Below are 14,720 nucleotides of genomic sequence, written 5' to 3'. Positions count from 1 at the left end.
TATCATAGTTGTTAGGTGACATTGAATTGGTTCAGACGCCTAGTGATCCTATACACAACAGGACAAACACTGCCCAACCCTAGGTCAGCCTCACAATTGCTGTTATCTGTGAGCCCACTGTTACTGACACTGTGTGAGTCTATCACACTGAGGGTCTTCCTCTTGTGGTGAACCCCCATTTTCTGAACTTTCTTTTAACCAAGCATGATCTCCTTCTCCAGGGAGTGGGCCTTCCTGACAAGAGAGACAAAGTCTCACCAAGCTTGCTTCTCTAAGTAGCGGTCTCGCAGTCCTTCTTCCAAGACGGATTTCTTTGTTCTTGTAGCAGTGCATGGTACTTTATATATTCTTCACCAGAACCATAATTCAAATGCATGCTTATTCTCATGTCTCTCATATTCATTGTCCAACATTCATGTACATATTGTTGTTGTTGTTAAGTGCCATGGAGTCGGTTCCGACTCATAATGACCCTGGTACAGGGTTTCCGAGGCTGTAAATCTTTATGGGAGCAGAACGCCTCATCTTTCTCCCACGGAGCAGCTGGTAGTTTCGAACTGCTGACCTTAAGGTTCACAGCCTGATTCGTAACCACTATGCTACCAGAGCTCCTTCATGAACTACTATGGCACCTTAGTGCTAAAAGTGACACCTTTAAAGAGGTATTTTACAGCAGATTTCCTAAAGCAATACATCATTTGATTTGTCTCCTGCTTCCAAGTGTTGCTTGTGGATCCAAGCAAAATGAAGTATTTGACAATTTCAATCTTTTCTCCATTTATCATGATGTTATTTCTTGTCCCAGTTGTCATAATTTTTGTTTTCTGTCTAGTGAGGTGAAATCCATGCTGAAAGTTTCAGGTTTTGGTCTTCATCAGTAAATACTTCAAGTCTTCCTTGCTTCCAGCAAGCAAGTTTGTGCCATCTTCATATCACAGGTTGTTAGTGGGTCTTCCTCCAATCCTGATGTCACACACTTCTTCATAGAATCTAGCTTCTTGGATTATTTGCTCAGCATACAGATTGCATAAGTATGGAAAAAGGATACAACCCTGACACACACCTTTCCTGATTTTGCACCATTACCATCACTTTGTTCTGTTCTATTATATAGTTTTTCATGAAAACAATGAAGTATTCTAGAGTTCCCCTTCTTCACAATGTTACCCATAGCTTGTAATGATCCACACAGTCATATGTCTTTGCATAGCCAATAAAGCACAAGTAAGCATCTTTCTGATACTCTCTGCTGTCAATCAAGATCCATGTGATGTCAGCAATGACATTCTTCATCCCATGTCCTCTTCTGAATCCAGCTTCAATTTGTGGCAGCTCCCTGTTAATGTACTGCTGCAACGGTTTTTGAATTATCTTTAGCAAAAATTTACTTTCATGTGCTATTAATGATATTTTACAATTATTACAGCGTTCTAATGGATCACCTTTCTTTGGAATGGGCACAAATCTCTTGCTTACAATTGGTTTCCCAGGTAGCTGCTTTCCTAATTTGTTAGAAAAGACGAGTGAGCCCTTCCAGTTTGTTGAAGCAGTTAAATTTGTACTTCATCAGTTCCTAGAGCCTTGTTGTGTGTGTGTGTGTGTGTGTGTGTGTGTGTGTTTGCCAAAACCTTCAGTGTAGCTTGGAATGTCCCTTCAGTATTACAGTATCACAGGTCATATGCGACCTCTTTTTGGCAGAATGACTGGGTATTTTTTTCATTTTATTTGATGCTTCTCATTTCGTTTTTATGGTTCTTGTGCTATCAAGTCAGTTCTGACTCATAGTGAACCTGTGTTTCCAAGTGTGTTTGGTGGGCTTAAACTGCCAACCTTGCAGTTAACAGTTTGGTGCTTTTCCTACAGTGCCACACCAGGTTCCATAGAACCCTTCAGTATTTCACCTCGAGGCTTGAGGTTTTTCTTCAGATCTTTCAGCTTGATAAATTATTAGCGTGTTTCCCCCTATTGGGTTACTTCAGTCTTTGCACATTTCATTATAATCCTCTCTACTTTGCACATTACACTGTAATAGTCTTCTCGAGCATCCCTTTAAAATGTTCTGTTGTGTTCTTTTACTCCATTATTTCTTCCAGTTGCTTTAGCCATCTCTATGTTTAAGAGCAAGTTTCAGACTCTCTTCTGACATCCATTTTTGCCTTTTCTTTCTTTCCTTTCTTCTTAATAAACTTTTGCTTTCTTCCTGTATGATGTTCTTGAGGTAATCCCTTAATTTCAGTCTTAGTGTCTTCGGTCATTAGTGTCTAATGCATTAAAAATCTGTTCTGGAGATGGTCTCTAAAGCTAAGTGAAATAAACTGACGGCCATATTTTGGTTCTGTGGACTTGTTTTCCTTTTCTTCAGCTTCAGCCTGAACTTGCATATGAGCAAGTGATAATTTGTAGTACAATTGGCTACTGGCCTTGTTCTCCTGATGATATTGAGGTTCTCCGTCATCTCTTTCCACAAAGGTAATTGATTTTATTCCTGTGTGTTCTATCTGGTGACTGTGTATATTTGTTGTTGTTGTTGTTGTTGTTGTTAAGTGCCGTTGAATCGGTGCTGGCACATATATATAGGGTGACCTTGAACCGCTGACCTTGCAGTTCAAATGGCTTTGCAGTCTGGCACATTAACCCACAGCACCACACCTAGACTCCATGTATGTATTGGTAATCAGAAAATATATTCTTGGTGATAGAACCAATGCTGTAAATTGCATGACAGAATTTGCAAGAACAATGACTTACTCATTGAAAACACTTTTTATCAACAACATGTTGTTGTTAAGTGCCACTGAATCAGTTCTGACTTACGGCGACCCTGTATAGGCTTTCCAAGGAGCAGCTGGTAAGTTTGAACCACTGATCTTGTGGTTCAAAGTGACCTTAAAGTCCAGTGCTTTATCTTGAAGTGACACACCAGGGTTCCATAATAAGCTGCAACTATGTATGTGTGAAGGAGCTCTGGTAGCATAGTGGTTACAAATCGGGCTGCGAACCGCAATGTCAGCAGTTTGAAACTACCAGCTGCTCGGCAGGAGAAAAATGAGGCTTTCTGCTCCCGTAAAGACCTACAGACTCGAAAAGCCTGTACAGGGTCCCTATGAGTTGGAACCGACTCCATGGCACATGACAACAAAAACATATATGTGTGTATATGTTGTTGTTGTTGTCATCAAGTGCTGTCGAGTCGATTCCGACCCATAGCGACCCTGTATAAGGGTTTCCAAGGAGCAGCTGGTGAGCTTGAACCGCCAACCTTGCAGTTCAAACGGCTTTGCAGTCTGGCGCATTAACCCACAGCGCCACACCAGGACTCCTATGTGTGTATATGTTGTTGTTAAGTGCCGTCGAGTCGGTTCCGACCCATAGCGACCCTGTACAGGGTTTCCAAGGGTGTAAATCTTTATGGGAGTAGAAACCCTGATCTTTCTCCCGTGGAGCAGCTGGTAGTTTTGAACCGCTGACCTTAAGGTTCGCAGCCCGATTGGTAACCACTACGCTACCAGAGCTCCTTTGCAGTTTATTATAGAGTCCTGGTGTGGGGCTGTGGGATAAAGCACTGGACTTCAAGGTCATTCTGAACCACAAGGTCGATGATTCAAACTCACCATCTGCTCCTTGGAAACCCTATCCAGGGTCGCCATGAGTCAGAACTGATTCAGCGGAACTTAACAACAACAACATGTTGTTCATTAAAACCACTTGGAATGAATAAGTCATTGGTCTTGCAAATTCTATCGTGCAATTTCCAGCATTGTATCTACTGCCAAGAATATATTTTCTAATTACCAATCCTTCCTCTTTGTTTTCCACTTTCACATTCCAATCACAAGTAATTATCAATGCATCTTGATTGCATGTTTAATCAATTTCAGACTGCAGAGGTTGGTAGAATTTGTCAGTTTAATCATTGGCTTTAGTGGTTGGTGCATAAATTTGAATAATATTCATATTAGTTCACTTTCCTTGTACTAGTTGGATATTATCCTACCACAAACAGCATTGAAATTTAAGATAGATCTTGAAATGCTCTTTTTGATGATGAATGTGATCCCATTCCTTTTCAATCTGTCATTCCTAGCATAGTAAACCATATGATTATCTGATTCAAAATGGCCTATACCTGTCCATTTCAGCTCACTAGTGACTAGGATTTTGATCTTTATGTGTTCAATTTCATTTTTAAGGATTTCCAATTTTCCTAGATTCATACTTTGTACATTCCAGATTGTAATTATTAATGGATATTTGCAGCTGTTTCTACTTATTCTGAGTCAGGCCCCATTAGCAAACGAAGGTCCTAAAATCTTTACTCCAGTCATGTCTTCAACATCAACTCCACTCTGAGGTGGTAGCTCTTCCCCAGTCACATTCTGAGTACCTTCCAACCTCAAGGGCTCATCTTCTGGCACTACACAGGTTTGCTTTGAGTCAGAACTAACTCAACGGCACTTAACAACAATAATTCACGTCATGTCATTTGACATCTTGACCTGCCCTTTTGGTATCTTCCGTCAGACGTTTAACACAGCTTAGTGCAAAATTTCCTTTGTCCAGTGATCCATAAAACACTTGCAGCATCCTGTTCTGTTTCTAAGCAAATATTATAATGTGCAGTATTTCTATGAATTTGCAGCATGTCTTACGTTTCAGGGAATATTTATCAAAAAGAAAGGATTCAGCTTTGTTTTTTGTTGGAACTTGGAGGTGAGAAATGAGAGACAAAGAAAACTTCTAAACTACTTAAGAAGAGTGATCAGGTCTGGTTGTATTTCTGTTTCTTATAGATTTTTTTTATTCTTACTTAATTTTTAACTGAAAACAGCAGTTATGTGTTTTGGAATTGGCTGCTAACAACATAATATAAACTTATAGCAGAAAATTGCCTCCTTTAGGTCCACACTCTGTTCTCTTTGCTCTTTGCATTGCTAAAGCCCCTGAACACACAAGAGCACACCTAGCTTCCTGTATTTTCCCACACAAGGATTTTGGTTTGTTTGGGTTTTTATTTTTTTACTTTTGCATTATAAAAATTTCAAACATATAAAGAAGTAGAATGACTACATATACAGAAGTTCATCAGATAGTATAATAAACCCCTGTGTCCCTATCACGAAGCTTCTGTAAGTGCCAATGGACAGCCCATCTTTCCTGACCTCTAGCTTCACGCACTCTCCCATTCCAGAGTATTCTAAAGCTAATCATACCTATAATTAAATCAGAATGTATCTATTAAAGATAAGCCTCACTTTTTTTTATGTGTGAAAACATAACTATACTATTATCTAAACTAATAAACAATTAACAATAAATCACTAACATCATCATTAAATCAATGATATTTCAGATTTTCTGATTGTTTCATCATTTTTCAGTAAATTGAGTCAAAATCCAATTAAGTCTCATGCATTACAATCATCTGAAGTCTCTCTTCATTCATAGGTATTCATTTTTTTCTTTCTTTCTTTTTCTTTCCCTTGATTTTTCTGTTGAAGAAGGGCGTTGTCTGTTCCCTGTAGTTTTTCCAAAGTCCGGATTTTGTGGATTGGATCTTCATGGGATTGTATACAAATTCCTCTGCCTTTCGCATTTCCTAGAAACGAGGAGTCACATCTAGAGATCGATCAGAATGTTATTGTTAACTGCTATCAAGTCATTTCCAACTCACAGCAACTTTGTTTAGAGTTTCCAAGGAACAACTGGTGAATCTGAACTGTCAACCTTACAGGTGAAACCGGCCTGTGGTTCAGTGCTTATCCTACAGCGACACACACCAGAATAACATTGTATTATTTCTATTGTTTATTTATGGCTTGTGTGAGCAGGGCTTTTTCAGAGACAGGGGTATATTCTTCCATCAGAAGGTATATATTATCTGCTTGTCTCTTCTTGTGACATTATCAGTCTTTGAAGACCACTGCTCAACTCCATTCATATCTAAACAGATACCAAATGTGGCATTAATTCTATCACTCCTTATTTGTTTACTAGTGGGAATACTTCCCTGAGGAGAACGTTTCCCTCATTAATTACTAGTTACCCAGAGGTACAGATTTTATAGGAAAGACGTGATATGGGCTTCATTCTCTTCATCAGCTTTCAAAATATCAAGGCTCTTTATAGTGTCCTCCAAAATAACAAATACATTATGTAGCATTATTATGATTTTAAACAAAGTAAACATATTTGGCATGTTTCAATCCTCACATGTATTATTCTTATTGATACTCAAATTACCCTATCTTTGGGAAACTGAAGATTCTTGAGGTCTGAAGAGGACCTTTTAAAAACAAACAAAGAAGTCCAGTTGGAATTTCAAGGACTTCTTGAGTAACAAATTAAGAACTTATTTCTTTTGTAGGACCTTTACACTCTTTCGTATCATTTGAGCGCCATGTAATGTCTTTGGAGGTCAAGTGTCAGGCAGTAGATGGCGATGACCACATTACATAAAAGAAGACACCTTAACAGCTCAGAGATAAATGTAGTGGTTCCTCCAGTTTACCAGGCTTCTTGACAGTAGAACTGTGAGAAGATATTAAGTCTTCTGGTTTCCAGGCTTTTACCATTGTATCTCACTACAAATAAACCACATTGTTTTCCTTCTTATTAAAGATAAGTGAGGCTTATCTTTAATAGACACATTCTTGGAACCAATCCTTGGCACTTTGTATGTACTGGAGAGGGGTGGTGGTGGAATGGAATGCCATTAACACAGCTCACCTTCACATGGAACATTTCCACACTATGGACATCCATGGTGTATTATCACGAACTGACATCAAGTTGTTTCTAACTCTTTTCTACACCCTGTGGATTAGAGTAAAAATGTGTACTATAGAGTTCAGGCATTGATTTACCACCACCACCCCCTTCAAGTACATACAGAGTGCCAAGGTTTGTTCTTGATTAGAACCATAGGCCATGAAGTTCATCCTTATTCACCAGGATAGAGAAACATTCAGTAGGTGTTACAGAGTTAGCACTTTATAGAAGTAAAATTTTAACAAACCTCTTTAACAAGTCCAATTTGCCTAAGCTGGGGGAAGCCAGGGTAGAAATGAAACAGAAGACTTTTTAATACTTTTGTTAAGGAACACTAGCTTTGCCTGGGAGGAGACAGAGCCCTGTGGTAGGTATCTTACCATTGCTAAACATCTGCAATCTAGCATTTGCTCTAAACCAATAATATGGATCTTTTCCCTGCTGATTGGAGACAGAAAATGAGTATAATATCTTAAGCATGTTTCAAGTAGATTAGCTGCAATAGTAGTGTGTAAAATGGTCTAATGCTCTTCAGCCATTAGCTGTTGGCCTCCATTGCAGTTCCTATTACACGGTATGGTTCAGTGGGGTAGGGAGTCCGTGGGAATTTGCTGGAAAGCCAAGCAATGCAAGCAAGGTGGCAATATTTGCATGACAATATGAAATAAAATCCTTCTTTTAATGATTATTTAAAGAAACAACTGACTAAAACACATATGACTGTGACTCAAAATTCACATGATGGCAAAGTTTACTTCAGCAGAAGATTAACATATACCAGTAAAATCTCTCCATATTCATTCACACTTATGGAAGCTGCATTCTCCTGACACATAGGTAGGGAGACTCTGAGTCATTAATGGGCTCCAGGGAAGAAGCCGGATGTTGTATAAACATGAAACTTCTCAATGAAACTAAAATAAAATCAGCCAAGTTTTAATGGATGTCTCATTACACCTATTTCTTATACCAAATCACCCAGATCAGGGGTCAGCAGACCTGGGTTGTTTTTTTTTTTTTAATAAAAAGGTCAGATAATAAACATTTTAGACTGCACAGGCACCTATGAAACTCTGCCATGGTACCAGGAAATATCAATAGACAATACGTAAACAAATGGCCAGGGCTGAGTTGCAGTAATTATGAAAACAAGCGGCAGACTGGATCTGGACCGCGAGCTGTAGCTTACAGCCCTCTGACACGGATCATGACAGAGTATCTGGTTTGCATGTTGGCACTTCATTGTAGGTGTGAGAAGAAAGGTGTAGATTGTAGAATGTTTTTTAAAGAAGTGTTTCAAGTACATGTCACAGCAAATTTCTAAAGTTGACAATTTTCAGTTACAAGAGAAAAGGAGGTAGGTTTAAGGTATTTGGAAATAGTGGGAACTGTAGTGAAACAGAAAAGCCCAGTGGTATTGTGGTGAGTTATATGCTTGGCTGCTTCCCAAAAGGTCAGTGGTTCCAAGCCACCAGTCACTCTGTGGGTGAGAGATGAGGTAGTCTGTGCCCCTAAGATATACAGCATTCACAACCCTATAGGGCAGCTTTACTCTAGCTTAAAGGGTTGCTATGTTTGGTGTGTGGTTGCTTCATAGGGTAGACACTGGACTTCCAACTACAAGATTGGCAGTTTGAGCCCACCAGTCACTGTGCTGGAGAAAGATGAGACTTTCTGCTCCCACAAAGATTTCTAGTCTTAGAAACCCTATTCAGTATTTCTCTAAGTCAAAACCGACTCAACAGCTATTAACAACAGCGGGTTGCTATGACGTGGAAGCGGCTTAGTACCTATGGGTGGTTCTTGTTGTTAGGTGCCACTGAATTGGCTTCAACTCATAGTGACCCTGCATAAGGTTCCCAATGAGTGGCTGGTGGGTTTGAAGCGCCAACCGTGTAGTTAGCAGTCTAGTGTGTATCCTACAGTACCACACAAGGACTCTACTTTTTAAGGCGGTTGATGATTGTGTACCAGGTTCTGCCTCATAGAGGCCCTGTGTAGGGTTTGTGAGGCTCTGGATCTTTCCCGGAGTAGAAAGTCTCATCTTTCTCCCAAGGAGCCGCTGGTGAGCTCGAACTGCTGAGGTGATTAGCAGCCCAATGCTTAACCCATTGCATCACCAGGGTTCCTTTTTTAACAGTTGTTGTTGTTGTTGTTGTTGTTAAGTGCTGTTGAGTTGGTTTTGACTTCCAGTGACCCTGTGTAGCATTTCTAAGGAGCAGCTGGTGGGTTTGAACTATAGACCTTGTGGTTCACAGTCCAGCACGGGTCCTATAGCACCCCATTAGGATTCCTTTTTCAAGAAGCTAGACAGAAAAGACACGCCTTCCCTGTGTAAGGGATGTGGTTAGTCAGTTGCAGCTAATTGTCACCACGTGGAACCGTCCAACAAGGTCATCTGTCTGAGTCTCCGAGTACTGCTGTAACAAAAAATACCACAAGTCGGGGCTTCAAAGAACAGAAACTGATTTTATCACAGCTCAGGAGGCTAGAAATCCAAATCTGGGTCTCAGATCTGTCTGTCCAAGGCATTCCTTGGTTCTTGTGATCCTCACATGGCATCTGCCTTCCCCAGTATGTGCTAGATTCTATGTCTAACCACCACCAGTCCATACTGGTATGACCTCATTAATAGAGCAAACATAAAACCCTTTTACAACTAGGATTACATCCATAAGCGTATGGGCTAAGATTCCAGCATATATTCTGGAGGGACATATTCATAACATCTTTCTAAGCGTTCTATGAAAACTCTCTATTTTTAATGTTGAAAAGTAACTGAAAGATTTAAGACAACGTAAAGGTGAAATCAAATAAATTTCAGAGCAGCTAGTAGAGTACCTAGTAGGCACATAGACCACTAACTTAGAGGTTTCTGGTCTGACCCCACCCGGCAGCATCGTGGAAGCTAGGTCTACCAGTTGACTTCCATAAGGACCATAGTCAAGGGACCACCTGGAGCAGTTCTACTCGGTGACACATAGGGTCACCCCGAATAGGAATCGACTCAACAGAAATGAGTTTGTTTTGTTCATGTGTCTGTTTTTTGGTTTTTCTTTTTAGTTATGCACACTGTAGGTTCTCAGTAAATTCCTTCATGATGAAAGGAAGGCGAAAAAGCAGGAGAGGAAGGTAGAAGAAACAAGAAAAGGAGAAGAAAAACCAAAGGACACACCTAATCCCATCATTCCTTTTTGTTAGGTGCCATCCAGTCAATTTGTCTCCGAATGATCCCGTGTGACAGAGGAGAACTGCCCCATGGAGTTTTCCTGACTGTAATCTCTATGGAGTAGCTCACCAGGTCTTTCTCCCATAGAACCATTGAGTGGGTTTGAACTGCAAACCTTTCAGTTAGCAGTGAACTCTTAACTACAGTACCACCAGGTCTTGACTTAGTGTTCAAACTCTAAGCGAGGCTGCATCCCCATCACTCATCATCTGGCACACGCAACGGCATGATGTTAGAAGAGATGCTTTATATTTTTCTAACTGAAATTATATTTCTATTTTTGAACAAACAGAAGTTAAAGTCAAAACCAATACACTGCAGGGAAAAAGCTCAATTTTCCTTCATGCTTGACCCAAAACCAAAACCCAGCATGTGGGACACATGGTAGCGGTCCACTTTACTTTCAGCATGTCTGGGAACTTTATAAAGGAAATCTCATTTAGTTGATCACTCAATGTGAGTCCCGGGCCTTGATATAGCATAGTGTCAAAGTCAGCAGTTCGAATCCACCAGCTGCTACTCAAGAGAAAGATGAAGTGTTCTGTTCCCCATAAATATTTACAACCTTGGAAATCCTACACAGGGTTGTTAAGAGAAAAAGGCACACAACCACCACCACCATTCTGAAGTGCAGACAAAGTGAAGACTCACTAATATTGAGGGAAAATTTGAGAGCGACATGATATTTATACTTAGGAAGAGTAGATAATCCAGCATTGCTTCAATGATACCTCCACATACAATTTAACTAACTTTCATCCACAAATTTATTAGTCAATTATTGTTTTGTTGTTGTTGTTGTTGTTAGCTATCTTTGAATTGCCCCCTGACTTATAACAACCCAGGCACAATGGAACTGAACCACTGTGATCCAAAGGGTTTTCACTGGCTGATTTCCAAAAAGTACATCACCAGGTCCTTCCTTCTAGTCTGTCTTAGTCCACGAACTCCACTGAAACCAGTTTAGCATCATAGCAACACGAGCCTCACTGACAGATGGTTGGTGGCTGCACATGAGGGGCATGGGCCAGGAATCAAACCTGGGTCTCCCACATGAAGGTTAGAATTTTACCACGGAATCGCCACAGCCCTCTCTCAAAATAGTTTCACTCCCTATTCTCTTCCCCAAAGAACTTCTCCACCCACCACATGTTAGATCAATGGTCACTGTTGATTTCTGTGTGACACACAGACTAGGATTCCTTCCTACATGTTTAAGAGGTTGAAGTGATTTTTAACTGTTTAGTGTGAATTGAGCAATGGTTTACAGAGCAGATTATCAGTTTTATTTTCAACAAATCCTACACTTCCTTTCATCTCAAAGATTGCAATTGCTTCATCAGAGCCTCACTTAGCCCACTTCCTCCCCATGGTTCCTGTTTCCATTCCTCCTCCTTTCCCAACACTTCTGAATTTTGTCCTTGGATAAATACTACCCTTTTGATATTGAATGATAGAATTCTATGGTGTACGTGCCTTCACTAGTGTGGTTCCCCCTATAAACCTATCTATTGCTTGGATGAAAAGTAAGCCAAAGGGGTGAATTTAGGTCCAGATGTGAAGGGTGACCAAGGGCCATAGTCTCAGAGTTCCCCCAGTCTCCATGTGACCAGTAAGCCTGGTCTTTTTTTGTGATTTTGAGTTTTGTTCCACATTTTCTCCCACTCTATCCAGGATCTCCTAATGTGAGTTCTTTAAAAGCAGTTGGTAGGGGAAGCCTGTCACCATCTAGTTCAATCATCATGGAGAAAGATTTTATAAACTATTTTTTAATGACTAATATTTATGATGAGAAGATTATATTAAGTTCACATTTCAATGTCTACAAATAAAGTTTCATTAGAGCATACACTTACATGTTCTATGTGGTTAATTTCAAGCCACAATGGCAGAGTTCATTATATTCAACAAGAAATGTGTGGCCTGCAAAACCCCAGATATTTACTATCTGGCCCTTCAAAGAAAATTTCTACCAAGCCATGTTTTAGAGGGTGTTTTATTTTTTAGTTGTAATAACTAAAAAAATAAGACAAACAACTTGCAAATCTCAGTTAGCTCAATCCAACGAAGGTGTTTTCCCTCTCGTGTAACAGTGATGTAGTATCCTTCCAGCTGGTCCTGAATTTAACCTTATTGTGCCTTGGGTTCTTTTGGGGGGTAATAGTTTTTAAATGCTTGAAATAAAATATGTCGAATTTATACTAAAATTCAGTAATCAAAATATTAAAACAAATAGAGATATAGTAATATGTGCTTCTTTATTAAAGCATTAACTAACAGATCTAGGTACAGGCTTAATAATTGTCATAATCTGAGAACAACACAGAGTGTAAAAATATTTTGAAATATTTTCAACCACTTTAAGATGATATGAAATACATATGATTTCTCTGGGTGATTAAGTCGCTGTAGTGTTAATAACACTATGGTTGCTTGCTTGCCTACATTCATAGAAGGAAATGCTAAATTTAAGTTCCAGTTTTATGAAAATAGAGATATAATTTCTTTTCTAACCAAGCTCCTGGACACCTTGAATTTTATCCAGAAGTTGAGGAGTCTCTGGACCTCAGGCTAAGGATGCCTAAGAATCTCTGCAAGTTCTGGGCCCATGAATTCTTTTATTGGAACGTCTTCCTCCAGCCAACAGGCAGGGAGGAGAGCGTGGTTATGGAGGACCATTCTAGACTATTAGAGACAGGTCTGGAAGTATTATAAAACACAACTGCCCACATTCTGTTAAGCAGAACTTTGGCTTATCACCATCCCACCCCCAACTGCAGTCCATTTGTCAGACTGTACTGGCTTGCATGTTATTGTAATGCTAGAAGATATGCCTCCAGTATTTCAAATACGGGCTGGCGGACAACATTTCAGCGGCGCTTCCAGACGACACCAGACTACAAGACAAGCTTGGCAATCTACTTCTGAAAAATTATCAGTGACAAACGTCTGGACCAGAACAGAATATTGGTTGCTACAGTACCAGCACATGATGGCACTCAGAGTGCACAGTGGCTTCAACCATGGACTCAAACATACCAACGACCATGACGACAGCTCAGGACCAAGCAATGTTTCATCCTATGGTCTATGCGGTCTCCATGAGTCGGAGCCTACTCCATGGCAGCTATAACTACAAGGTGATAGTGGTGGGTATGTGCCACATAGGGTTTCCAAGGCTGTCAATCTGTACCAGAACAGACAGACTCATCTTTCTTCATGGGGTAGCTGGTAGATTCCAACTGCTGATCTTGCTGTTAGCAGTCCAACTCATACCTCAGTATGATACAAGGACAGCTACAAAGAAGGCTGGGAAATGTAGTCCACCTGTGTCTCCAAGCAGGATAAGAGACACAATTAAGGAGCACCTTTTGGAAGAAGTGCAGCCAGAGTGCTCCTTAGAGGCCAAGATAGCCAAACTTCATCTCTCATACTACGGACATATTATCCGGAGGGACCAGTCATTGGAGAAGGATATCTGCTTGGTAAGGTGGAGGGTCAGAAAAAAAGAGGAAGACCCCCAACGAGATGGATTGGCCAAGTGGCAGCATCGATGGACTCAAGCGTGGCAACAGTAGTGAGGCTGGCCAAGGATCGGGCAGTGTTTTGTTCTGCTGTGCATAAGGTCACAACTCGACGGCACCTAACAACAACAACCCATCTTCTCCACATGGCCTCTCAAGGGCACAATAAAGTAGAGCATCAGCACCATGTCAATTTCTTCCTTGAGACTTAGAGAAGGAAGGGATGCTTTGTTCAGTCTTCTTGATTGCTTGATTCCAATACGGTAAACACCTCCACATTTTTCCATTTTCAAGTTTTATCCCAAAGCAACAGAGCATTACATTAATTGACTTGTCTTATTAATTCAATAAGCTGCTTCCAGGATGAAATGCTTAGGTAGGTTTCTTGTTTGGGGCCCTTTTTGGTTGTTGGAGAAAAGCTTTAAGGCTCAAACTACTCTGACGTTTTTCACAGTCACTGAAAGTTTTAGTTTTGATGCACCAGTGAAGACTTGCACATTCGGAATTACTACAAATTGCTAGTATCTCATTATAATATAATTTAATTCGCACTATTTGAATATGATAAGAAAATATTGAGTGGTTTACATATTATACTAGGGTGTTTTCTCCGAGATAGTTAAGGTTGTACTTTAGTATTCATTTCAAAAGGCACTCAGTTGATTAAAGCAAAGATACCTCCCATATAAGACAACGGTAGGTAACTCTAGCCTAAGTTAGTAAAATGTGGACTTCAGTCAATCACTTTTTTAAAAATCAAATTAGGAAATTAACTGAAAAGAAAATGAAACCTATGTACAAACTTAAAAAATAAATAAATAAAGACAAAAATCTTAAAGCAAAACAAATCATGACGATGACTTTTAAAAGACTCCTCAAACTTCTCTGGTTGGTTTTCTCTTTCTCAAAATCCTTTCATCCAACCGCAGAACAAAATATACAGGTGAGTGTCTAATGTCAGTTTTTAATGAGATTTATATTGATTGTGATAAATCTGTCATTTTGCAAACCCACAAGGGAGAGGCACTAAAGCATGACAGGGGAATAGTTGTAACAATTGCTAGCAGTTTAGTCAAGAATCTACAGAGCAATTTGAAATGTGCATGATTACTATATAAACAGCATTTTAAAGCAAAGTAAAGACATTCTTATGTTTCCCTAAGGATGTTGGTTAGCTGTCTTTTGTTTTGCAAAGCGGC

Source organism: Chrysochloris asiatica, unplaced genomic scaffold (assembly GCF_000296735.1).
Source record: "Chrysochloris asiatica unplaced genomic scaffold, ChrAsi1.0 scaffold00080, whole genome shotgun sequence".
Classification (NCBI taxonomy): domain Eukaryota; kingdom Metazoa; phylum Chordata; class Mammalia; order Afrosoricida; family Chrysochloridae; genus Chrysochloris; species Chrysochloris asiatica.
The sequence above is the reverse complement of the archived record's forward strand: the minus strand, read 5'-3'. Positions refer to the sequence as shown.